Source organism: Nerophis lumbriciformis, linkage group LG07 (assembly GCF_033978685.3).
Source record: "Nerophis lumbriciformis linkage group LG07, RoL_Nlum_v2.1, whole genome shotgun sequence".
Taxonomy (NCBI): domain Eukaryota; kingdom Metazoa; phylum Chordata; class Actinopteri; order Syngnathiformes; family Syngnathidae; genus Nerophis; species Nerophis lumbriciformis.
In genome coordinates, this window is record NC_084554.2 from 24,783,295 (window position 1) to 24,809,348 (window position 26,054).

The 26,054-nt window shown below is 42.2% G+C and overlaps 1 protein-coding gene across 3 annotated transcripts in view; it reads left to right on the forward strand.

The window, feature by feature from the left end:
• neto1l (neuropilin (NRP) and tolloid (TLL)-like 1, like) overlaps positions 1 to 26,054 on the forward strand; it is a 230,616-nt gene that overhangs the window by 165,670 nt on the left and 38,892 nt on the right. The window lies entirely within an intron of this gene.

Here is a 26,054-nt window from a genome sequence, read left to right on the forward strand (position 1 = left end):
GTGCCGCGGCACACTAGTGTGCTATGAGATACAGTCTGGTGTGCCGTGGGAGATTATCTAATTTCACCTATGTGAGTTAAAAATATTTTTTGCAAACCAGTAATTATAGTCTGCAAATTATGTGTTGTTGTTGAGTGTCGGTGCTATCTAGAGCTCGGCAGAGTAACCGTGTAATACTCTTCCATATCAGTAGGTGGCAGACGGTAGCTAATTGCTTTGTAGATGTTGGAAACAGCGGGAGGCAGTGTGCAGGTAAAAAGGTGTCTAATGCTTAAACCAAAAATAAACAAAAGGTGAGTGCCCCTAAATAAAGGCATTGAAGCTTAGGGAAGGCTATGCAGAACCAAACTAAAACTGAACTGGCTACAAAGCAGTGACTTGCGGTGAGGTTCATGGCTGGTGAGGCACTGACTTCATCACAGTCAGATTTACAAACATATGAATATATGATCTTATTCACCATTTGATTGGCAGCAGTTAACGGGTTATGTTTAAAAGCTCATACCAGCATTCTTCCCTGCTTGGCACTCAGCATCAAGGGTTGGAATTGGGGGTTAAACCACCAAAAATGATTCCCGGGCGCGGCGCCGCTGCTGCCCACTGCTCCCCTCACCTCCCAGGGGTTGAGCAAGGGGATGGGTCAAATGCAGAGGACAAATTTCACCACACCTAGTGTGTGTGACAATCATTGGTACTTTAACTTAACTTTAACTTTACACATACAAACTGTAGCACACAAAAAAGCACATTTAATTAAAAAAACGTTATTATGGTCTTACCTTTACTTATAAATGAAGTCCATGCGCAGCTCTTTCTGAACAAAAGCATCGATAACTTGTTTATAGAAGTCTTCCTTATCTTTCTTCAGTTTTAAAAGTCTCTCTGTCTCGATGGAGATCTTCCTTTAAGTATTACCTCCTGCTTCGATTGAAAGTCCAGTTTAGAAAACTGTTTTATTTTAGATATGTAATCCTCCATGTTAATAGTCCAGGCAAGAGGAAAAAATAAACGATTGCTGCTAACTGTTGCTGCTTGTCACTTCTTCTGCAGCCGAGTAGTCGCAAGAATGATCTCTGGGATCACTAGCGCCCTCTACCACCAGGAGGCGGGATTACTGCGAGCCTCACACAGTGCGTCTTCGCAGTCGTTTTATGATTGCTCAGCACAAGAAATACGTTACACACATACAGTTGTTGACAAAATGCACTGTACATTATATACCTCAGCTAACTAAACTATGGAAATGTATAATATAATTCATATAGCAATACGGTCTCACTGCACAGCAGTTAGCCGAGTCATTGCGCAATCCATGGTGAGGCTCAACTCAGTAACGTGCCTCAACTGGCTGGTAACTCACCGCAAGTCTCTTCTCAGTATTTAAACGGCAAATGTGAAAATTCAGCGATTTTGAATAAAAATAATCTAAAACTGGTGAAGTTAAATGGAAAATAACTTTATAGTATAATCACTGAATACATCCATCCCTCCATTTTCTACCGCTTATTCCCTTTGGGGTTGCGGGGGGCGCTGGAGCCTATCTCAGCTACAATCGGGCGGAAGGCGGGGTACAATCACTGAATACATATAACAATTTATTTATTTATTTTTTTACTTTTTTTTTCTTTCCATGATGGCACGTGAGGTCCCGCCTTACCTGCCTCCCCTGACTGCACGTCACTGCTACAAAGTAAACAAAAACAGAATGCTGGACGACAGCAAAGACTTACTGTGGAGCAAAGACGTACATCCGAACATGACATGACAATCAACCATGTCCCCACAAAGAAGGATAAAAACAACTGAAATATTATTGATTGCTAAAACAAAGTAGATGCGGGAAATATTGCTCAATACAAGACATGAAACTGCTACAGGAAAATACCCACCCCCCCAAAAAAGCCACCAAAATAGGAGCGCAAGACAAGAACTAAAACACTACACACAGGAAAACAGCAAAAAAACTCAAAATAAGTCACAGCGTGATGTGACAGGTCGTGACAGTACACCTACTTTGAGACAAGAGCTATAGTGATGCATGCTTGGTTATGGTTTGAATTCATATCCAACAATTGCGACAACTACTTTTTACTGTCAACTGAGTTTAGTTTTTTAATGATTTCTGCTGGTGGTGTGCCTCCGGATTTTTTTCAACGTAAAAAATGTGCCTTGGCTCAAAAAAGGTTGAAAAACACTGATGTAGACCACAAGGAAGTGTTTTTAAAAAATGTACAAAAGAAATCCCAATATGATCCCTTTAATGCGCCTTAGAATCCAATGTGCCTTTTGTATAAAATAGACCTGATAAAAAAACGATAGTTTTTAACAGCCCGTCTTCCACTGCTACAATTAAGAATCGGTACCCTAAAATACTGGTACTCGGCATACATAATCACGTGGCTCCCTTTTGTCGTTGTGGTCTTAATAACCTCACAGTGTTCATCTGGAAATTGTTTTTGTCAAGATCCCGACAAGATCTTCCCAAATCCCCATTTTCATTCATCCTCCCTCGTCATGCAGTAAGATGAGGGTCAGAGGGTTGCGTCAGGAAACCTTGATATTACATGAGGGCCGTCTGTAGCTCTCAGCAGTATCCAAAAGTGGCTGTTCATAGCTGCAGGGGGGCCTTGCCTCCTTCCTCCATGAGGGTCAGATACTTTGCTTGAAGGGGTTCCTGCAGGGTCACGTGCTTTTCTTTCAGTTGGGTGGAGAGAGGAAAAAGTTGTCTCCTCTCTCCCTTCCATGCTTCACAAAGCATTGCATACACACACACTTATACATCTCCTAACACACACTCCATGCCGTACTTGAGTTATCAGTGCTGCATCAGGGTTAAAAGTTTCTCAATGTTAAAGCAGCAACAAAAGGGAAAGGCCATATTTTAAAGTGAAATACTACCCCATACTGCATAAAACCATGCTGATATATTCACACGCACAGCACTAAATCTCTTGTTTAAAAAACAAAAAGGGGAGGTTGGCTATACCTTCCGGTGTAACTGCCAGTTTTGATTTAAAGAAATACACTTTTTGTTTTACTTTTATTTGTTTATAAACAGAAAAGTTACCCAAGGTCATAGTAAGTACCGTATTTTTCGGACCATAGGGCGCACCGGATTAAAAGGCGCACTGCCACTGAATGGGTCTATTCAGGGGGTTTTTTTCATACAAAAGGCGCATTAAAGGGGTCATATTATGATTTTTTTCTAAATTTGAAACACTATCTTGTGGTCTACATAACATGTAATGGTGGTTCTTTGGTGAAAGTGTTGCATAGATTATGTTTAACAGACCATTTTCAAGCAGCTTTCTGAGCGTCTTTTCAGGATGCGCCGTGTTGTGGGCGGTCTTACCTACATGGCTCACCTTCTACAGCGTCTTCTCCCCGTCATCTTTGTTGTAGCGTGCAAGGACGGGAGTGGAATAAGTGTCAAAAGATGGAGCTAACTGCTTAAATGACATTCAGACTTTACTTAAATTAGTAACGGAGCAGCATCTTCTCATCCGTGATTCAATAATGCAACATCAACGCCGGAAATGCGTCCCGTGAAAAATCGTCCGATAATAACTAAAGTTCCGTTGGTGAATAACTACAATTTTTAGCGCTTTGATAGCTAGACTACTGACAGATATAAAAAAGAACTTTACGCTACTTTATATTAGAAATGGCAACAGCGAAAGATGAATGCCATTTTTGAAGGTAGAGAAAAAGAAGCTCATGACTACACGGACTACAAATGCAGGCGTGCGCGCATTCTCAAGACTTATGCAGATCCCAAATACACATCAGCAGTTAACAGAAGGTAAGAAAAGTTGGTTTTGCATAATATTGCGAAACAAAACGCCAGGTAATATGCCTGCTAATAGGTGCCATTTTGCGCCCCATAATAATACTTGTATGTTTAATGCGCCGACAATGTTATGTACGGCGGGGGAAGGAGACGACACCACGGCATAATTGAGTTCAACAGGTTTATTAAACCTTATGATGAGTGTGTAAGTTGTGTATGCTACTTCAAGTGACTGGTGTAAGACGATGTGCAGAATTAACAATGTAAATGTTACCCGGCTTTGTTGTCTGTGCGTGTTGGATGTATCTGTCGTCGAACCAAGGGGGCAAGGCAAAAAGGCAGTCCTTGGGAAGGCAAGTAGTCGGGGGCAGGAGAGAAGCAACGATGTCCGTGTCTAAGCAGGGGTCGAGGATCGGGGAAGGCAGTCAGGAATCCAGATGGAAGTCAAGATGCACAACTCTATCACGGAGGACGGGGAATAAACTGCGCAAGACACAAAGGACATCAACAAGGGAACAAGGAAGGGTACAGAGAAGGCGAGCAGGTACGAGGTAGGGAAGCCAGAGACGTGATGCTTACTGCGAGAGTGAAACTACGTTCCGGCAAAGGTTCCTCGGGACCGCTGGTCTTTATGCCGTTCCCTCTCATTAATCCCAGGTGCGCAGATGACCGATTGCCTGCAGCTTCGCGATGCGCCCAGCGCGAGCAGGGGCGTGTCTTGGCACCAACGGAGGTGCTGGCAGACCCAGCTGCCGGAGAAAAGCGAGTTCGAGCCCGCGCCGTTACAGACAATCCATCAAGCGGTGCGGCTTCATAGCTTACCGAAGTCATACTAAAAACAATTTGACAGATTTTTGAGCGCTGTGTGCAATGTTCTATATTTTCAAAGGAACATTTAAAGTTTTGGTGTTGTTTACTGCCTTCATATTGCAGTCTACACATATCTCTTATGTATGACTGCCATCTACTGGTCACACTTATTACATTATGTACCAAATAAAATTGCTTCAAGGTCAGTAATCAAAACCAGAATTATGCCGTACATTAGGCGCACCGGGTTATAAGGCGCACTGTCGATTTTTGAGCAAATTAAAGGATATTATGTGCACCTTATAGTCGGAAAAATACGATATGCCAAACGTTGTCAATTACAAATGGCCTCGACGCATTGGTAATGTGACAGCAAAAAATAAGATAAAATGTACTATGGTGTGCAGTTCTACACTCCACTACTACAGTAATAGTGCCTAAACAAAGTCAGTATTACCACTCCACTACCTTTACAGTAAACATGAGTCACTTTGTTTTAGTAGTACCTCAACTCACAAGCTTATTAACTGGTTCTGTAACAGAGCTCCTAACTCAAAACGTTGTATCTCAAATCAACATCTACCATTAAATGAAATGAAATCTTAATTGGTACTTGGCCCCCCTAAATCAGCAAGATTGTAATGTTTTAAAAATTAAAACAAACTTTAGCATAAGAAATATTATATAAAAAATGATACAAAAGAATGTAATACAAACAACTGCAGTAGTTTTTATAGTAATCTAATAATAATGTACAGCATTACTTGGCATTATTTGGCGCTAGGACTTCTGCAGTATCCTCTTCTTGCTGTTTCTCTGTCAAACACAACATCTGCAGCTTTTCCATATTTCTGTGGATGAATAATCGCCATTTTTATATTGTTTTGACATTCTTGGCTGATATTAGATTCATTCTGCTTCAGCAAGGTGCAGACTAACAGACTGTTATACGCTCAAACTGCTCCGGCAAGTTGGCAACACACTCAGTCACATTTTTGATTATTTATCTTTTTAAATTAAATGAATATCAAGTGCTTCTTCTTTTCAGCCCTGTCCTTTAAACTCACTTTTTTCCTTCCCATTGTTGGAAAACAAAATTATGACGAACTCTAGCTATAAGTTAATGCTAACAAGTAAAACCAAATGTTTTGGTCGGATCTTACGGGGCTCTCTGGGACATTTGCTACACCAACTAATGGTGGAGATGCTTGTAACAAAAACATTTTTTTGCAACTTGAAGTAAAGCATTTAGCTGAGAGAAAACTCCTATTTAAAAACACTCTTAAGTTGAGGTACCATTGTATTTACATTGACATTTTTACATGTATTTTATTACACAAAAATAGCCATTACGCTATCTGTTTATATGGCCACCATAGGGGTATTATAAAGGATCCTATGTGATGGAAACCATGGTATGCTTTATTATGTGCTGCAGCCTCTTGCTCACAATTTATTATCACAAGGGTGCCACTGTGATGTATAGCCACATCTGTTACTTAGCTCTTATCTGAAATATTCTCCGGGTCACATTTATCTGCCCTTGTTTCCCCGCACAAATGTCCTTTATCCTACAGTATATACAGTAATACTACAGAGACTATAGACTATGTTTCAGCTCACTTCAGTACACTGTATTAACATTGTGAAGGGTACCAAAAGGTGGCGCTAGACATATGTAAGGCACTAAGTGGGAGGTTGATAATGCATCTGAGGAGACAAATAAAACCTGTTTGTTTAGTCTCCCTAAAAATAAAAATAAATACATGCCTCATTGATTGCTAGTACACTGTAAGAAATAATGTACCTCCAGCCGCAATAAAAACAAATGTACCTCATAGATATACATACAGTGCATCCGCAAAGTATTTACAACTCTTCACTTTTCCACATTTTGTTATGTTACAGCCTGATTCCAAAATGGAATAGATTCATTTTGGTTCTCAGAATTCTACAGACATACCCTATGATGACAATATGAAAAAGTTATATTTTTTTATTTTGCAAATGCTTTAAAAATACAAAAAAACATAAAACCACATAAGTAGTCACAGCATTGGCTCAATACTTTGTTGATGAACTTTTGGCAGCAATTACAGCCTCAATTATTTTTGAATACGATGCCATAAACTTGGCACGCCTATCTTTGGGCAGTTTCGCCCATTCCTCTTTGCAGCACCTCTCAAGCTCCATCAGGTTGGATGGGAAGGGTTGGTTATCATCCAAGATGTCTCTGTACATTGCTGCATTCATCTTAGTCTAGTCAGGCACCTGATGGTCACTCCGTCAGAGCTACAGTATTCCTTTGTGGACAGAGGAGAACCTTCCAGAAGGACAATCCAACAATTCGGTCTGTATGGTATAGTCGCCAGACGGGAGACATTTTTTTGTGAAAAGTTTGCCAAAATGCACCTGAAAGACACTCAGACCATGAAAAACAACATTTTCTGGTATGATGAGACAAAGATTGAACTTTTTGACGTGAATGCCAAGCATCATGTTTGGAGGAAACCAAGCATCGCTCATCACCAGGCCAATACCATCCCTACAGTGAAGCAGGGTGGTGGCAGCATCATGATGTGGGGATGTTTTTTTTAGCAGCAGGAACTGGCAGACTAGTCAGGATAGAGGGAAGGATTAATGCAGCAATGTACAATGGATGAAAAATAACGCTACCCATCCAACATGATGGAGCTTGAGAGGTGCTGCAAAGAGGAATGGGCGAAACTGCCCAAAGATAGGCGTGCCAAGTTTGTGACATCGTATTCAAAAATAATTGAGGCTGTAATTGCTGCCAAAAGTTCATCAATAAAGTATTGAGCAAATGATGTGAATACTTATGTGATTTTATGAGAAGTGCTACATAGAAGAATAGGCGAAACTGCCCAAAGATAGGTGTGCCAAGTTTGTGGCATCGTATTCAAAAATAGGCTGTAATTGCTGCCAAAAGTGCATCAACAAAGTATTGAGCAAGGGGCCATACTGTCTTTCATAATGATTGTGAATGAAAGGCAAAATTCCCCCCCAAAAGTGCAGATACCCTTTAACACCACAAATAACATCAAAGCGTTTGTAAGTGAAACAGATTGTCTTCTCCAGATTATTATTCACATCCAGTCATGAAGAAGACACTTTTGTAGTGCGCATAAAGACACTATCACCATGGTGAGTACGCGGATTGATACGGCTTTTTCAAAAAAGGGTTTTCTTTTTAATGGATTTAAAGGCCTACTGAAATGCGATTTTCTGATTTAAACGGGGATAGCAGGTCCATTCTATGTGTCATACTTGATCATTTCGCGATATTGCCATATTTTTGCTGAAAGGATTTAGTAGAGAACATCGACGATAAAGTTCGCAACTTTTGGTCGCTGATAAAAAAGCCTTGCCTGTACCGGAAGTAGCAGACGATATGCGCATGACGTCACAGGTTGTGGAGCTCCTCACATCTGCACATTGTTTACAATCATGGCCATTCGGACCGAGAAAAGCGACGATTTCCCCATTAATTTGAGCGAGTATGAAAGATTTGTGGATGAGGAAAGTGAGAGTTAAGGACTAGAGGGCAGTGGGAGCAATTCAGATAGGGAAGATGCTATGAGAGGCGGGTGGGACCTGATATTCAGCTGGGAATGACTAAAACAGTAAATAAACACAAGACATATATATACTCTATTAGCCACAACACAACCAGGCTTATATTTAATATGCCACAAATTAATCCCGCATAACAAATACCTCCCCCCTCCCGTCCATATAACCCGCCAATACAACTCAAACACCTGCACAACACACTCAATCCCACAGCCCAAAGTACCATTCACCTCCCCAAAGTTCATACAGCACATATATTTCCCCAAAGTCCCCAAAGTTACGTACGTGACATGCACATAGCGGCACGCACGTACAGGCAAGCCAGCTGCATGCGTACTCACGGTACCGTGTCTGCATATCCAACTCAAAGTCCTCCTGGTAAGAGTCTCTGTTGTCCCAGTTCTCCACAGGCCAATGGTAAAGCTTGACTGTCATCTTTCGGGAATGTAAACAATGAAACACCGGCTGTGTTATCCGGCACAACAGTCAGGGGGTGCATTCTACGGCGGGGGTGCGTTATCCGGCACAACACCTGCCGCAATACACCGCTTCCCACCTACAGCTTTCTTCTTTGCTGTCTCCATTGTTCATTGAACAAATTGCAAAAGATTCACCAACACAGATGTCCAGAATACCGTGGAATTTTGCGATTAAAACAGACGACTTAATAGCTGGCCACCATGCTGTCCCAAAATGTCCTCTACAATCCGTGACGTCACGCGCAGGCGTCATCATACTGAGACGTTTTCAGCAGGATATTTCGCGCAAAATTTAAAATTGCACTTTAGTAAGCTAACCCGGCCATATTGGCATGTGTTGCAATGTTAAGATTTCATCATTGATATATAAACTATCAGACTGCGTGGTCGGTAGTAGTGGGTTTCAGTAGGCCTTTAAATGACATTCACAAGTGTTATTAAAACTTCACGCTCCACAATTTTCACGCAACCAAAAAAAAAAAGCGTCACAGCAAGGTCTGCCTCATTAGTAACGAGCCCATCTTCATTCCAGACGCACGCACGTTTGCCTCACTCACGCGGCCTGCGCATCTCCGCAGGCTGAATGGCGGAATATGAATAAGAGGAACGTGCGTAATGTCAAGCGTGTAAAAGAACACTTGAGCGCAAACGGTAAAATAGGGCCCCAAAGGAACAGATTACTATTGCGACAACACATCATCAGAAGGGTAAAACTAACCTGTCTCACAACGGTCTAAACCCAGCTCACTTTCTCTATTAGTGGGTGAACAATCCAACGCTTGGTGAATTCTGCTTCACAATAACAGGAAGAACCGATATCGAAGGATCAAAAAGCTTAGCTTTACCCACATCGACATAATAATGAACCTATGATTAAAAAAAATGGATCCGCTTCACTCAGGTTATTCAACTTACCTTATTTGCCTTATATCCTCTGTCCAACTTCGCATGCATGGCATTAATCTGTACTATGGATGATGTTTGTGATTGTAATAAACAGCGGGAACAAGCTGTTATTAAGGCCTTTTAACCAAAAAAAAAAAAAGTGCGAACATATTCTTTTCACAGTCAGTGATGGATTTTGCTTCATTACAGGCTGTGGCGGAATCAATAAGCAGGCAGCCTATTTTCCTTCTGGAACCAATCTCTCGCCTTACAAATTGGTGATTGTATCTATTTGATCTATTGCCGTCATTTGGGTTTTTGATACAATCTGCGCTTGCATTTTTTTCCCCACATCCACTGTGCTTTTTGTCATGCCCCACATAAGTAAACATCTTCAAGTGTACATGTGATAGACTTAGACTTAGACTTCCTTTTTATTGTCATTCAAATTTGAACTTTACAGCACAGATAAGAACACAATTTCGTTACATAAGCTCATGGTAGTGCAGGATAAAAAAAGCAATAAGGTGCATATATAAATAAATAAATATATATAAATAATATATAAATATATATAAATAATATATAAATATATATAAATAAATAAATAGATTACTGTACAGATAAATATATTGCACTTTTTCACATGCATCCACGTTTATGGATGTATGTTATATTGTCTTTTTTATTCCAGCGGGTTAATCCATTTTGGGGGGAGTTGAGGGGATAATTTAATTATGATGCGTTCAAGAGTCTTACAGCCTGAGGGAAGAAGCTGTTACAGAACCTGGAGGTTCTGCTTCGGAGGCTGCGGAACCTCTTTCTAGAGTCCAGCAGTGAAAACAGTCCTTGGTGGGGGTGGGAGGAGTCTTTGCAGATTTTCTGAGCCCTGGTCAGGCAGCGGCTTTTTGCGATCTCCTGGATAGGAGGAAGAGGAGTCCTGATGATCTTTTCCGCCGTCCTCACCACTCTCTGGAGAGACTTCCAGTCTGAGGCATTGCAGGCTCCAGTCCAGACAGAGATGATGTTGGTCAGCAGGCTCTCTATAGTGCCTCCGGTAGAATATGGTGAGAATGGGGGGAGGGAGCTGTGCTCTTTTCATCCGACGCAAAAAGTGCATGCGCTGCTGAGCTCTTTTTACAAGAGCTCCAGTGTGTAGGGACCAGGTCATATTGTCAGTTATCTGCTGCTTACTATCTCCACCGCTGTGCCGTTGATGTAGAGTGGAGCGTGGCTGGACTGGTACTTCCTGAAGTCAACGATGATCTCCTTGGTCTTGTTGACATTCAGGACCAGGTTGTTGGTTCTGCACCAGTCAACCAGATGTTTCACCTCCTCCCTGTAGTCCATGTCGTTGTTGTTACGGATGAGGCCCACTACTGTCGTGTCGTCCGTCGTGATATCGTATGGACATAATTATACCTTCTATGCTTAAAAGTTATTGAAATGGTTTGTCCCGCACAGGGTCTATATCAAATCTGGTCCAGTAATGAGTTTACTTCAAAAGTTGGGAGACAAACATTTTTGCAGCAAATTCCTTAAAACACTGGAGTGCTCCTGTTGTATAGAGAACTTGGACCACTGTAAACACATCAACAGATCCTTGCATTGACATTTCAACCTTGCTAGAAAACATTCAACTCATGGGTCCAAACTTGGGATTTACATAACTAAGGTGTTCCTCAAAGCACCACCTTAGGTCCTCTCCAGTTTGGAAGTTTTAATTGTGATTTATGTAACTAATATGTTGTTATAACTTGTTTACTTTAGATTTAGAGAAAACTATGTAATTGAAAATAAACAAAAACAGTTGAGTAACTATTCTAACGACTTGCTGGTGTTGATCATTAGGTTCATGTGTTATTGATGTTCATAGTTCCCGTGTACGTGAACATACACTCTTAGAAATAAAAGTGCTAAGTAGAACCATATAAGGTTCTTCGGCTCGTCCTCATAGGAGAACCCTTTTTGGCTCCAGGTAGAACCTTTTTATAAAGGTTCCACCTGGAACCCTTTTGGAGGGTTCTACCTAGAACCCAACATGAAGGGTTATACCTAGAACTGTGTGTGTAAAATTCCGTGTGTCACAAAATTAGAATATTACTTAAGGCTAATACAAAAAAGGGATTTTTAGAAATGTTGGCCAACTGAAAAGTATGAAAATGAAAAATATGAGCATGTACAATACTCAATACTTGGTTGGAGCTCCTTTTGCCTCAATTACTGCGTTAATGCGGCGTGGCATGGAGTCGATGAGTTTCTGGCACTGCTCAGGTGTTATGAGAGCCCAGGTTGCTCTGATAGTGGCCTTCAACTCTTCTGCGTTTTTGGGTCTGGCATTCTGCATCTTCCTTTTCACAATACCCCACAGATTTTCTATGGGGCTAAGGTCAGGGGAGTTGGCGGGCCAATTTAGAACAGAAATACCATGGTCCGTAAACCAGGCACGGGTAGATTTTGCGCTGTGTGCAGGCGCCAAGTCCTGTTGGAACTTGAAATCTCCATCTCCATAGAGCAGGTCAGCAGCAGGAAGCATGAAGTGCTCTAAAACTTGCTGGTAGACGGCTGCGTTGACCCTGGATCTCAGGAAACAGAGTGGACCGACACCAGCAGATGACATGGCACCCCAAACCATCACTGATGGTGGAAACTTTACACTAGACTTCAGGCAACGTGGATCCTGTGCCTCTCCTGTCTTCCTCCAGACTCTGGGACCTCGATTTCCAAAGGAAATGCAAAATTTGCTTTCGTCAGAAAACATGACTTTGGACCACTCAGCAGCAGTCCAGCTCTTTTTTTCCTTAGCCCAGGTGAGACGCTTTTCGCGCTGTTTCTTGGTCAACAGTGGCTTGACACGAGGTATGCGGCAGTTGAAACCCATGTCTTTCAAGCGTCTCTTGGTGGTGGATCTTGAAGCACTGACTCCAGCAGCTGTCCACTCCTTCTGAATCTCCCCCACATTTTTGAATGGGTTTTTTTTCACAATCTTGACCAGGGCGCGGTGATCCCTATCGCTTGTACACTTTTTCTGACCACAGTTTTTCCTTCCCTTTGCCTCTCCATTAATGTGTTTGGACACAGAGCTCTGAGAACAGCCAGCCTCTTCAGCAATAACCTTTTGTGTCTTTCCCTCCTTGTGCAATGTGTCGATGGTTGCCTTTTGGACAGCTGTCAAATCTGAAGTCTTCCCCATGTTTGTGTAGGCTTCAGAACTGGACTGAGAGACCATTTAAAGCCCTTTGCAGGTGTTTTGAGTTAATCAGCTGATTAGTTTGTGGCACCAGGTGTCTTCAAAATTTAACCCTTACACAATATTCTAATTTTGTGACACACGGAATTTTGGATTTTCATTTGTTGCCACTTCAAATCATCAAAATTAAATGAAATAAACATTTGAATGCATCAGTCTGTGTGCAATGAATAAATATAATGTACAAGTTACACCTTTTGAATGCAATTACTGAAATAAATCAAGTTTTTCAAAATATTCTAATTTACTGGCTTTTACCTGTATATGATAACAACCAATAATATTTAAACTAAGGAAATGGAGTGTGACTAAATTCAAGAGTGTGTATGGTGCAGTGACGTGCGGTGAGGTTGATGGCTGGTGAGGCACTGACTTCATCACACTTCATCTTATTCACCATTTGATTGGCAGCAGTTGACGGGTTATGTTTAAAAGCTCATACCAGCATTCTTCCCTGCTTGGCACTCAGCATCAAGGGTTGGAATTGGGGGTTAAATCACCAAAAATGATTCCCGGGCGCGGCGCCGCTGCTGCCCACTGCTCCCCTCACCTCCCAGGGGGTGATCAAGGTGATGGGTCAAATGCAGAGGACAAATTTCACCACACCTAGTGTGTGTGTGACAATCATTGGTACTTTAACTTAACTTTAACTTTACACATACAAACTGTAGCACACAAAAAAGCACATTTAATAAAAAAACGTTATGGTCTTACCTTTACTTATAAATGAAGTCCATGCGCTGCTCCTTCTGAACAAAAGCATCGATAACGTGTTTATAGAAGTCTTCCTTATCTTTCTTCAGTTTTAAAAGTCTCCCTGTCTCGATGGAGATCTTCCTTTAATTATTACCTCCTGCTTCGATTGAAAGTCCAGTTTAGAAAACTGTTTTATTTTAGATATGTAATCCTCCATGTTATAAGTCCAGGCGAGAGGAAAAAATAAACGATCGCTAACTGTTGCTGCTTGTTGTCACTTATTCTGCAGCCGAGTAGTCTCAAAAATGATCCCTGGGATCACTAGCGCCCTCTACCACCATGAGGCGGAATTACTGCGAGCCTCAGCCAGTGCGTCTTCGCAGCCGTTTTATGATTGCTCAGCACAAGAAATACATTACACACATACAGTTGTTAACAAAATACACTGTACATTATATACCTCAGCTAACTAAACTATGGAAATGTATAATATAATTCATATAGCAATACAGTCTCACTGCACAGCAGGCCAGCAGTTAGCCGAGTCATTGCGCAATCCATGGTGAGGCACAACTGGCTGCTGATCACCGCAAGTCTCTTCTCAGTACTTGAACGGCAAATGTGAAAATTCAGCGATTTTGAATAAAAATAATCTAAAACTGGTGAAGTTAAATGGAAAATAACTTTTTAGTATAATCACTGGATACATATAACAATTAAAAAATTTTTTTTTCTTTTTACATTTTTTTTCTTTTCATGATGGCACGTGAGGCCCCGCCTCACCTGCCTCCCCTGACTGCACGTCACTGGTATGGTGTGAGACAGTTTTCTGTTGAGTGTTACCAGGAGATGTTGCAAACTCGGAAGTCCAAGAGGGCGAGGCTGATCTGGGAAGTCCGTGAGACAGGCGAAAGATCCAGGGCGAGAGAGAGAGGCATCAGAGTCCGTGTCCATGCGAGGGGGGTCCAGATCCGGGAAGGCGGTCAAGATCCAGGGGGAGTCCAAGGGAGCGAAACACACGGCTCGAAAACCAAGGCAACGGAACAAAACACTGCGGGGCATAAGGGAGAAGACAGGGGACAAATGAGCATGGAAGCGGGAGGACACTGAAGGTGAGAATGCACAAGGAAAGCCAGATACAGGACAGCTTACTGTAACAGGGAACAGAAGATTATGTTCTGGCACCTGATAGCAGGTAGAGCAGGCTTTTGAAGGCAGTCCTGATGATCAGCTTCAGGTGCGCTGATTACCGGTGAATGATTGCAGCTGCCGGCTGCAGGAGGGCGGAAACGCGCTTCGCGCGCTCCTGGAAGTCGTGGGCGTGTCCCGAGGTGCGCTCTTCGAGGCGCAACTAGCAGAACGCACGGATGAGGACGCATTGGAATGCGCCCTGGCCGTGACAACAACTACAATGTTACAGTTTTTTAATTTGCAGTAATTTGGTATAAAACTAAAGTCAATTTTATCGTAAAATTCTGGTGACTGAGCTGCCAGTTTTTTAAATCCTAAAATCCATCCATTTTCTACCGCTTGTCCCTCTCGGGGTAGCGGGGGGGTGCTGGAGCCTATCACAGCTGCAAAATATGTTTTTTTTTTCATTACAGGCCATCTAGTTCCGTTTGAAGTTGTGACTTTTTGAAGAGCTATAGAAAAGGATAATCTCGGTCGCCGTGCTTCGCTCACGTTCTATAATGAAAACCTAAACACTTTGAAATTTAGCATCCTATTTATGTTTAATCTGTCTGGGTAAAGTTTCAAAGCGATAAGGTGAAATATATAGGAGGAACTGGTTACAGAACAACACCTGGAATTGGCGAAAATCTGCACAAAATGACCATTTTGAATGTTTTGAGTATAGAAAAGATGCAATGTTGCAAATTAACTGAGATAGGCACACAACTGTGTTACAATCTCTACTACTTTATATCTATATATGGCGGTATGAGGCTAAATTCCTCACTCGTGATGCTGTTGCCAGGTCAAAATCACTATTTTGCCTGCAGACCATTGGCACATTTTCACTATGGCCATTGGGGGTAAATGTTTGGGCACCCCTGCGCTAGACTATAAACCAGGCTTAATAGAAAAAAAAAAGATGGTGCCAGTATGTGCTTTGGCCTGCCGTCTCTCGCTGTCAGCTCTGTTCGTTTTTGTGTTGTTTGCGTCTATTTTCGTCTCTGTCAGCTCACTGCTTGTGTATGACCGCCAAACACTGTTGGATCTTTGCCCCTCTCCCACTGATATGATCAACTTCGACGTTGGTTTTTCGACGTCCCAGTCAGCTTTTTCACCTGGCCGGATTCCTGCCTTCCTTTCCCGCCCCCTGGCTCCTCTCCCCCGGCGGAAGCGTCTCCGGCGCCGCGGTAAACGTGGCGGCCAGCTGGTGAAAGTTAGGGCACTCCTGGCCCGGCTTCCCGTGGCTTCCCGAAGGAGGAATGGTGCGGTATCCGGTCTCCTCCTGCACCCACGCTCGCTCGATCCCATCGGCTCCTGGCTGGTTCCTATCGTTGGTTTGGAGGAAGAGGCTTGCCGCCGTCGCTCCTGCTGTCCCCGCCCCCGGAGGCGCGGGGTGGATTCCCGCCACCTGCGAGCTGTGTGTCGGGCCCCACCCGGATTAACTGCGGCCTTGGACGTGCTGGCCCCCGCCAGGTTCGGTCTTGTGAACGTAAGATCTTTGACAAACAAAACGTTTATCCTGAAGGATTTCTTTACTTCCCGCGGACTGGACTTCCTCTGTGTGACGGAGACATGGCTGAGAGCCGGTGAGTCCGCCCCTCTTAATGAACTTCTGCCTCCGGAGTGTTCCTACTTTAATTCCCCACGGCCGTCCGGTCGAAAAGGAGGAGGATTAGCAGTCGTTTTTTAAAAATGACTTTAAATGCCGTCAGATCCGCCTGCAATCCTCCTTTTCAAGCTTCGAACTGTGTATGTTTGAACTGGGTCTTTCTGATGTCGTCCTGTGTGCCGTCATCTATCGACCACCCAAGTACCACAAAGACTTTATAACTGACTTTTCTGAATTTCTGGCTGAAATCCTGCCCAAATATGATCGTGTCCTTATTGTGGGTGATTTTAATATTCACACCTGCTGTCCAGGCGAGCCGCTTTCCAGGAGCTTCCTGAATATAATCGACTCATTTAACTTTGTACAGTCTGTGTGGTTCTACACATGAATGCGGGCATACACTCGATTTAGTGCTCTCGTATGGTTTGTGTGTTTTTAATTTGGACATTTGCGACGCTGTGTTCTCTGATCGCATGCCGATCCTGTTTGATATTCCCACGCAATGTCCAGTTAAATTGTGCGCTCTGCCCCAACGCTCTCGCATGTTTAATTCTTCGTCTCCTGCTCTGTTCTCCTCAATTTTTTCGACTCTTTGTGATGATAATTCTGCAGCCTCTGTATGTCTGAATACTGAAGAGTTGGTTTCTGGGTTCAACTCTATTTGTTTACAAACACTGGACACGATTGCACCTTTCAAATGCCGCCGCTCTAAAGCCACGCCTCACCCCTGGTTGAATGACGTCACTCGGGCTGCCAGGCGCGTATGTAGAAGAGCAGAGAGAAAATGGAAAAAAGACAGGCTGCATGTGTCCTTTGCCATTTTTAAAGAAAGCCTGTTTTCCTTTCAGATGACTGTAAAAGCAGAAATGAATATATATCTATCTCAGATTATATCTTCTAACTGTAACAACCCCAGAGTTTTGTTTAAAACTATTAACACTGTCATTGATGCTCCCAAATCTGTTGGTTTTGATGCTTCTTTTGAATTCTGTGAAAATTGTCTCAATTTTTTCACCAACAAAATTGTGTCAACTGGAGCCAGTTTATCTCAGCCTTCATATGACCCTTCTGTTCCTCTGCATTTCTCTTCTGTTTTCCATCAGTTTGAGCCGGTGTCCTTTTCTTTTTTAAGTGACACAGTTAGTCATATGAAGCCCTCTGGTTCTCCTGCAGATGCCCTCCCACCTCGCCTGTTTAAGGAGGTACTTGCTACTATTGGATCAAGTGTCCTTAACATTATCAATAGTAGCCTCTCTTCTGGAATAGTTCCAGTAGAGTTTAAACATGCAGTGGTACGACCTCTACTTAAAAAACCAAGCCTCGACCCCTCTCTCCTCTCTAACCTCAGACCTATCTCTAATCTTCCATACATTTCCAAAATATTAGAGAAGGTTGTCTACAGTCAGTTGTTGCCCTTCTTAGAGGATAATGGTATCACTGAGCTGTTCCAGTCCGGTTTTAAAGCCCTCCACAGCACAGAGTCAGCGCTTCTAAAAGTTTTTAACGATATCCTCCTGTCAACTGATTCTGGTAAATATGTTGTCCTGGTGCTTTTAGATCTGTCTGCTGCGTTCGACACCGTCGACCACGCCACCTTAATCACTCGTCTTGAGAACTGTGTGGGCATTAAGGGCGCCGCCCTCAACTGGTTCCGGTCGTACCTAACCGACAGGAGTTTTTGTGTAAAAGTAGACAGTTTTATGTCTTCCATAGCTCCTTTACCACATGGGGTCCCCCAGGGCTCAATCCTTGCCCCAATTTTATTTGCGCTTTATCTTCTCCCCCTTGGTTCTATTTTTAGGAAGTACAGTATTGCATTTCATTTTTACGCCGATGATTGCCAGATTTATTTTCCCATGGCACAAAATAACACGGTTCAACGTCTTATTGACTGCCTGCACGACATCAAAGTCTGGCTTTCAGCTAACTTCCTGAGCCTAAATGAAGATAAAACAGAAGTTATGTTGTTCGGTCCAAGTCGCTCTCCCTCCCCCAACGTTGACCTCGGCACTCTGACCCCGTATCTCAGCGATTGTGTCACAAACCTGGGGGTAAAGTTCGACTCAGATTTTAAATTCGAAAAACAAATCAGCAGCGTCATACAAAAAAGCTTTTATCAATTACGCCAAATAGCGAAAGTGAAACCGCTTCTATCAGGACATGATCTTGAGAAATTAATCCACGCCTTTATCTCGACTCGTCTTGACTACTGTAATGCCCTGTATGTAGGCATCAGCCAGGCCTCCCTCGCCCGCCTGCAGCTCGTGCAGAACTCTGCTGCTCGTCTGCTAACACAGACCCGCAGACGTGAGCACATCACCCCTATTTTAGCGTCCCTTCACTGGCTCCCTGTGCGTTATCGAATACATTTTAAACTCCTTTTATTTGTTTTTAAATGTCTAAACAACCTCGCGCCAACTTATCTCTCAGACCTCCTTCAGCCTTACTGCCCCACCCGATCCTTAAGATCAGCCGATCAGCTGCTACTGACGGTCCCTGACACAAGGCTGAAGCTTAGAGGTGACAGAGCTTTCGCTGTTGCCGCTCCCAAGCTCTGGAACGACCTACCCCTGAGTGTTAGACAAGTCTCCTCTCTTCCTGTTTTTAAATCTCTCTTAAAAACATACTTTTATTCCATGGCTTTTAACACTGAGTGATATCCATCCTGCAATGGCGCCCCATAATACACCTGCTGTGAACCTGTTTTTATGTTTTTATTTATTCTATTTTATTTATTTATTTTTTATCGTGTTCTGTTTGTGTTGTGTTTGCTCGGTACTCGTTTTATCTTTTAACCTGTCCATTGTACAGCACTTTGGCTACCTCTGTGGTAAATTTTAAATGTGCTTTATAAATAAAGTTGATTTGATTTGATTTGATAGTGAAAGGGAGAAGTCTGGCCCCCGGTCCTTAGCTTCATGGAAATGTAGCCACCAAAACAAAGTATATGATTGGTAGACTACCTGTTAGCATTAGCATTGGTGTTAATAATGCTTGTTTAAAAATTTGCGATACACAAAACTGATTGGTGAAAAATATATATGTTTTTGTCTTATAAAATATTTTACCAAAAACGTTTTATAAAGACGTCTTCAGAGTCTCTATATCCAATACGTTGTTGTCGTACAATTGTTGAAATATATATTCAGTACATTTCAATATGGTGCAAAAAAACTGTTCCTTACTGATATTTTAACTACTTGAGCTATTTCTACCTGCAGAGGCATTTTAATCCTTTTAACCCGTTCCTGTCACATCACTGAGGGGGATTACCACCCTGCTGAGAAACAACATTCCTTGCACTCTTACATCCATAAAGAAAACATTAAAATGTTAAATCCATGCTGCATCATCATCCCTAAGGGGGATGAAATGTCTTGAGAAGCTCTTCCATCTTCTAGTCCTGCGCTCGAAGAAGGTGATTTAATTCCTTCTAGTCAGTGTTGTAGTTTTAAGAATGTACACCCCTATAAGCAGGATGTATGCACATGTCTACTATATGTGTTTGACACTGATAAATCGTAATTCTATGTTTTAAAGACACTATCAGAAAAGTGATGTTTTATTCTACAGAAGCCTATATGCACCAATATGCAGGGCATGTTTTGCACGTTTAGACCCATTTCACTCATCGTGCTGACATTGCAGCCTACATTAGCCAAATTCATCAATAGAGAATTCCTCCTTTTCTGGCGTTTAAAGTGTCACATTCTCCTGTCACACTTGATGAACGGCCCATTCATTAGCCCTCATCATAGCCAGTTTGGCGCTGTGCAAGGATGCAGAGCCGCGACTGTGATTGGGCGATCTTGTCTTGATGAACGACTGATCGACATCGATGGAAGGACAAGGGCTTTTAACGTCATAAGATTTTAAGTAAGATTTCTCAATTACAGAATACTTCATTATTTAACATTGTTGTAGATTGAATATTGTTCTCTTGTCTGTGTTGTGAGCATACTTGCCAACCTTGAGACCTGCGAATTCGGGAGATTGGGGGGGTTTTGAGGTGGACGGGGTTGGGTTAAGGGGGGAGGAGTATATTTATAGCTAGAATTCACTGAAATTCAAGTATAATTTTATATATATATATAAATAAATACTTGAATTTCAGTGTTCATTTATTTACACAAATACACACACATAAAAGTCTGATCTACAAAATGTGCAGGCAGCATACCCCTTCCCCTTTGAGCTGTCCTGGATGAACTGAAATTATTTTTTCCAATCATTTTGGAACTTGCAATCGTACTTCTTCTTACTCGTCGTCGCCATGTCTCTTCTTCGTTCTTCTGCTTCGTCTCTGTTATCTTTTTGGACACTACTACTTGGCGTAGTTTTGAAGCAATGCATGATGGGAATCCGGATGTTGTGTGTCAGTGTATTAACGTGCCGGCTGGAATAAACAAACGCTGAGAAATAGCTTTGTGCCTGCCTACTTTATGGGTTATAGATAAACCTAGGGATAACGGAGACATATATAATAGTCTCCTTTTCAGGTGAGAGAGGACGCTATAGGCAGTACCTTTAAGGCACGCCCCCAATATTGTTGTCCGGGTGCAAATCGGGAGAATGGTTGCCCCGGGAAATTTTCGGGAGGGGCACTGAAATTCGGGAGTCTCCCGGGAAAATCTAGCGACGCTCCGGGATCTCTTGGTTGCTCGCTCCACAAGTCTTTTGTCGTACTGGAGTGCCAAGTCAATGAGGCCTCTGCAAGAGGTTGGTCTATCCCTCAGCAGACCGTCTTTGATTTCTTCGGCGAGACCCTGACGAAAAGCACTTTGGAGAGCTTTGTCGTTCCAGCCGCTGTGCCGCAATGGTCCGGAACTCAAGGGTGTAAGCTGCCACCGAGCGAGTTCGTTTGCTGAATGCCGAAAGGCTGAGTAGTCGGTGCCGAGGCCCAGTGACTTGTCCAAAGCTGCAGTAGCCCACTTGAGAGCAGGTCCGGCAAGCAGCGAAAAACTAAATGCAATTTTGGCCCCATCGGTAGTGTAGCGCAAGGGTTGGTGCAAAAAAATAAACTCACATTGCACCAAAAAAACCCTACAGAGCTCAAAATCACCCTCAAAGAGCCTAGGGCTAGCAATCTTGGGCTCTCGGCTAAGGGTAGCGCTAGTGGCTGGTGTAGCATGCTGTCCTGTTACCAAGTCTTGCACTGGGCTGGGGACTAGCTCGTCCATCTTAGTATATAACTTGGTGAAAGCCTTCTCTAAATTGTCCTCTAATGCCTCAAAACGAGTCTGGTGCGTCTTCAGGACTGAGCACCTTACCTCCAAGTCCGGACTTCGTGGGATCCGAGCCTGGGGAGTGAGGCTAGGCTGGGGGGTGTCGTCTGGTTCCGACATGGTTGGCCGGAACGTACCGTTATGTACGTGAGGGTTGGAAGGAGACGACACCACGAAGGACTTAAGGTTACCAGGTTTATTGTAACCTTTGATGATTGTGTGGGATGTGTATGCTACTCTAAGTGTTGGTTGCAGGATTAAGTGTAAAATTAACCATGTAAATATGCTGTCCTCCTGATTGCTGCCAGGTGCGCTGATGAGTGACAGCCTGCAGCTACGGCGAAGCCTGGGCGTGAGGCACTCGGCGCGTGCGGCGGCGTGTCCTGGCATGCTGCCAGGCAGAGAGTGTGATCTTGCTGCGGGAGAATCTTGGGTTCGAATCCGCGCCGCAACAATATTCACCTCACTTCCTCAAATAATTGCTTCCAATTTAATAGACGCTAGTGACGGGTAAATCAGTGAAACTCCAGTTAGTGTATGGCACACTCACTAGCTGCATTGATACTGCACTGATAGTATGTTGGTCTTTCATAATGGTCATCTGCTATCTGCTAGATTAAGACCCCTTCTACACTAAGCTGGCTAAGCTTATCCAGGGCAAATCCCACCTAACATTATCCTTGTCCACACACACACAATGGCCAGGTAATACAAAGCACACGCTACCTTTTTTTATCGCATCCACGGGAGCCCGCATTCTCGTTGTCTCTCTTTCGACAAATGGAGAAAGTTTTTCGGTAAATAGAATCACAGCTGACCTTGACATTCGAAAGTTTCTCTTGCCGTCTGAGAAGTGTTGTATCCAAAATAGCTGCAATCGTTTTCTTAAGAGAAAGCCTTAATACCTTAAGGCAGTGGTTCCCAACCACCGGGCCGCGCCCCGGTACCTGTCCGTGGATCGTAAAATTAAAAAAAAAATAAAAACAATTGTTTTTATTAAATCAACATAAAAAACACAAGATACACTTACAATTAGTGCACCAACCCAAAAAACCTCCCTCCCCCACTCATTCACACTCATTCACACAAAAGGGTTGTTTCTTTCTGTTATTAATATTTCTGGTTCCTACATTATGTATCAATATAGATCAATACAGTATGCAGGGATACAGTCCGTAAGCACACATGATTTTATTTTTTAATGACAAAAAAAAAAAAAATGTTTTTTTATCAATAAGAATCAATTATTAAAATAATGTTTTAGGCAAGGGGTCGGCAACCCAAAATGTTGAAAGACCCATATTAGACCAAAAATACAAAAAGACAATCTGTCTGGAGCCGCAAAAAAATTAAAAGCCTTATATAAGTGTTATAATGAAGGTAACACGTTATGTAAGAGTCTATATTAGCTATATTAGCCTACTATCAAAGGCTGATGCAAATCTTCGTTGACAGAAATGTTGTATTTTAATTTTTATTCTACACATTTTTGCAACATTAGAAATCATTAGTAAAATGGAGGCTTCTCACAGGATGAAATAACTTCTGGAAATGACTGGCTTAGAATGGCCAACGGTATAGATGTTTGTGTCCAAGTTAAAGAAAACGGCAGGCTGTCTTCTTCTAATGGATTTATTACAATCTTTGCAAGCTGGTTAACGTTTGCTGTGGTCTGGAACAACATGGCACACAAACAACTATGAGAAATATTACATACAGATAATGTGTCATGATCAGTGTTGGGACTTTGTAACGCGTTACTGTAACGCCGTTACTATCGGCGGTAACTAGTAATCTAACGCGTTATTTTTTATATTCAGTAACTCCGTTACCGTTACTACATGATGCGTTACTGCGTTATTTTGCGTTATTTTTTATGTAGTATCGGCTAGAAACTGAGAAGATCTGAGTGTTGCAGCGCTGCTGAAGAGGCGACAAAAAAGAGGCGCGCCGCGCGCTGTCTGCGTGTACGTGTGTGTGTGTGTGTGTGTGTGGGAGGGGGCGTGTCTGTGTCTACTATCAAGACGTCATGGCGAACCCCGAAGCCGAGTTTCTTAAAATGGAGATATTTTCAGTACGTTTCTTTTATCGACCACAAAGAAAAGAACATTTTAGTTGAATGTAAGTTTCAAATATGCTGAAACAGCGACAAAAACAACATGCTTTGACGAAGCTAGTAAAGAGACACACACTCACCTAGCTCCACCTCCAACAGCGGCTGGATTTTAATGAGGCACTGCACACTGAAGGTACACACACTCTGTCAATTCTCTTATATACTCTTTCATTTTAAACTTTTAGAGTGTTTGATTATCACATCACTCTAAATGTTTAGACTATAAAGTTCACAAACCTAAAGAGGGATACTATTTGGCCAGGCTAATATTTCCTTTTCTCTAAACTAAGTGGGGAAATGTGTAGAGTGTTCTGGGCTTCAGACATGATTTTATTTCAGAATTCCTTGAGAAAACGCCTGGTTAGGCTTTATGTATGTAGTGTGTGCCTTTCTTGTTTTACAGCTATGTTGTTATTATGCTGTTTGTTACTTATGTATGTTAAGTTGCAGCTGTTTAAAATAGTTTTGTCAATTTGTTCTGGTCTGAAACAAATTGGCCCTTTAAAACATATCTTTGTCTTTGTGTGTTGTATGTAGAGCACATTGCTTAGCAGAGTTCAGTGATGCAAATGCATGTCAAGTTGATCAACAGATTGTATTATTCTCCAGTGCAATAACAGTACTAAAATGAAGGCTAAAAAGGCATTAAATGGGGCCTTAAATTTTTTTTTTTTTAAATATATAAGTAACTAAATAGTTACTTTTCACAGTAACACATTACTTTTTGGTTTAAGTAACTGAGTTAGTAACTGAGTTACTTTTGAAATAAAGTAACTAGTAACTGTAACTAGTTACTGGTTTTCAGTAACTAACCCAACACTGGTCATGATACATGCAAATATAAATCAAACACACAGAGGACATAAGTAAAGGAAATTAAATAAGCTCAAATATACCTACAAATGAGGCAAAATTATGCAATATGTACGTACAGCTAGCCTAAATAGCATGTTTGCATCGATTAGCTTGCAGTCATGGATTGACCAAATATCCCTGATAAGCACTCCAGCAAATCAATAAAATCAACAAAGCTCACCTTTGTGCATTCAAGCACAGCAAAAAACTTTTGGTGGAAAAAATTAGACAAAGAAGGAGTGGCATAAAACACTTCTTTCTGTGGCAGCATCGGAGAAAGTTGTACATATAAACAAACTACGATGAGTTCAAGGTTCGCTGAAATTAGTAGGAACAAACGGTGCTTGCCAAATACTCTCATCAGTGAAGCATGTTTAGTATAAACAGCGGGATTTCTAACAATTAGGAAGGTTTGTGTCATGTTTGTTCTCCTACAGAAACTACAGCATATGTTTTCTTCATCTTTTTCCATTTTCACACATCTCTGAAAGAGGTCCAGGGAGCCACAAGGGCGGCGCTAAAGAACCACATGCGGCTCTGAAACCGCGGGTTGCTGACCCTTGTTTTAGGCTATCTCCATGCAGCCAGAAGGAGCTTTGCAAGAATCGATTCTAAATCAAATCGTCGCCCAAGGAATCGGAAACGGATCCAATCATTAAGTGCCTAAAGATTCACGCCCCTAACAATGTGTTTAAATATATATTTGTACAAATAAATGATTAGCGCCTTACCCCGAATAAACACTTGGTACTATCTGCAGTTGCGTGAATAAACACCACCAAGCTACTATAAGAGGAAATGCAAAATGTACATTCATATATAATTACTTGTTTTCAAGAATGTAACATGTCGGCCTTTTTTTTATACGATACCCTATTGGCCCGAATATTAGACGTTATTTTGTTAATTCCAAGGAACAATAAAAAAATGACAGTCATTTGGGGTCTATAGGTTTAAATCGTAAATTGACAAGCAGCACTAAACAACTTCTCCCCAAGCGAGTCAGAACTTTTCTTCCTGTTGCTCACACACTCACATCAAACTGGTGAGCGGCATCCACGAAGGTTGGATAACAAATGAGGACTTATGATGGTAATTTGAAGATACCTGTATTTTCCGGACTATAAGGCACACTACAAAATCTTTTTTTTTCCTCAAAACTTGATAGTGCGCCTTATACCCTGGTGTGCCTAATGTAAGAAATAAGTTTGGTAGAACTTACCCACCTCAATGCTTTTATTGCGTTGAACGGGGTGAGAATGTTATTCAGTTGAAGATGTCAAGGCAAGCTGTCACTCTGTATGATAGTTGCCACTTTTGATGATCACGTCGATTAGGAACACCCGACATACGGATGAATGAAGGGCATTTTTAGTCAAAAGCCATACATGTCACACTAAGGGTGGTCGTATAAACAACGCCAACACTAAACAATAATGACAAACACATTTCGGGAGAATATTTGAACCGCAACACAACATAAACACAACAGAACAAATACCCAGAATTCCCTGTAGTACAAACTCTCCTTGGACGCTACACTATTTTATTTGGTACATGGTGTAATGA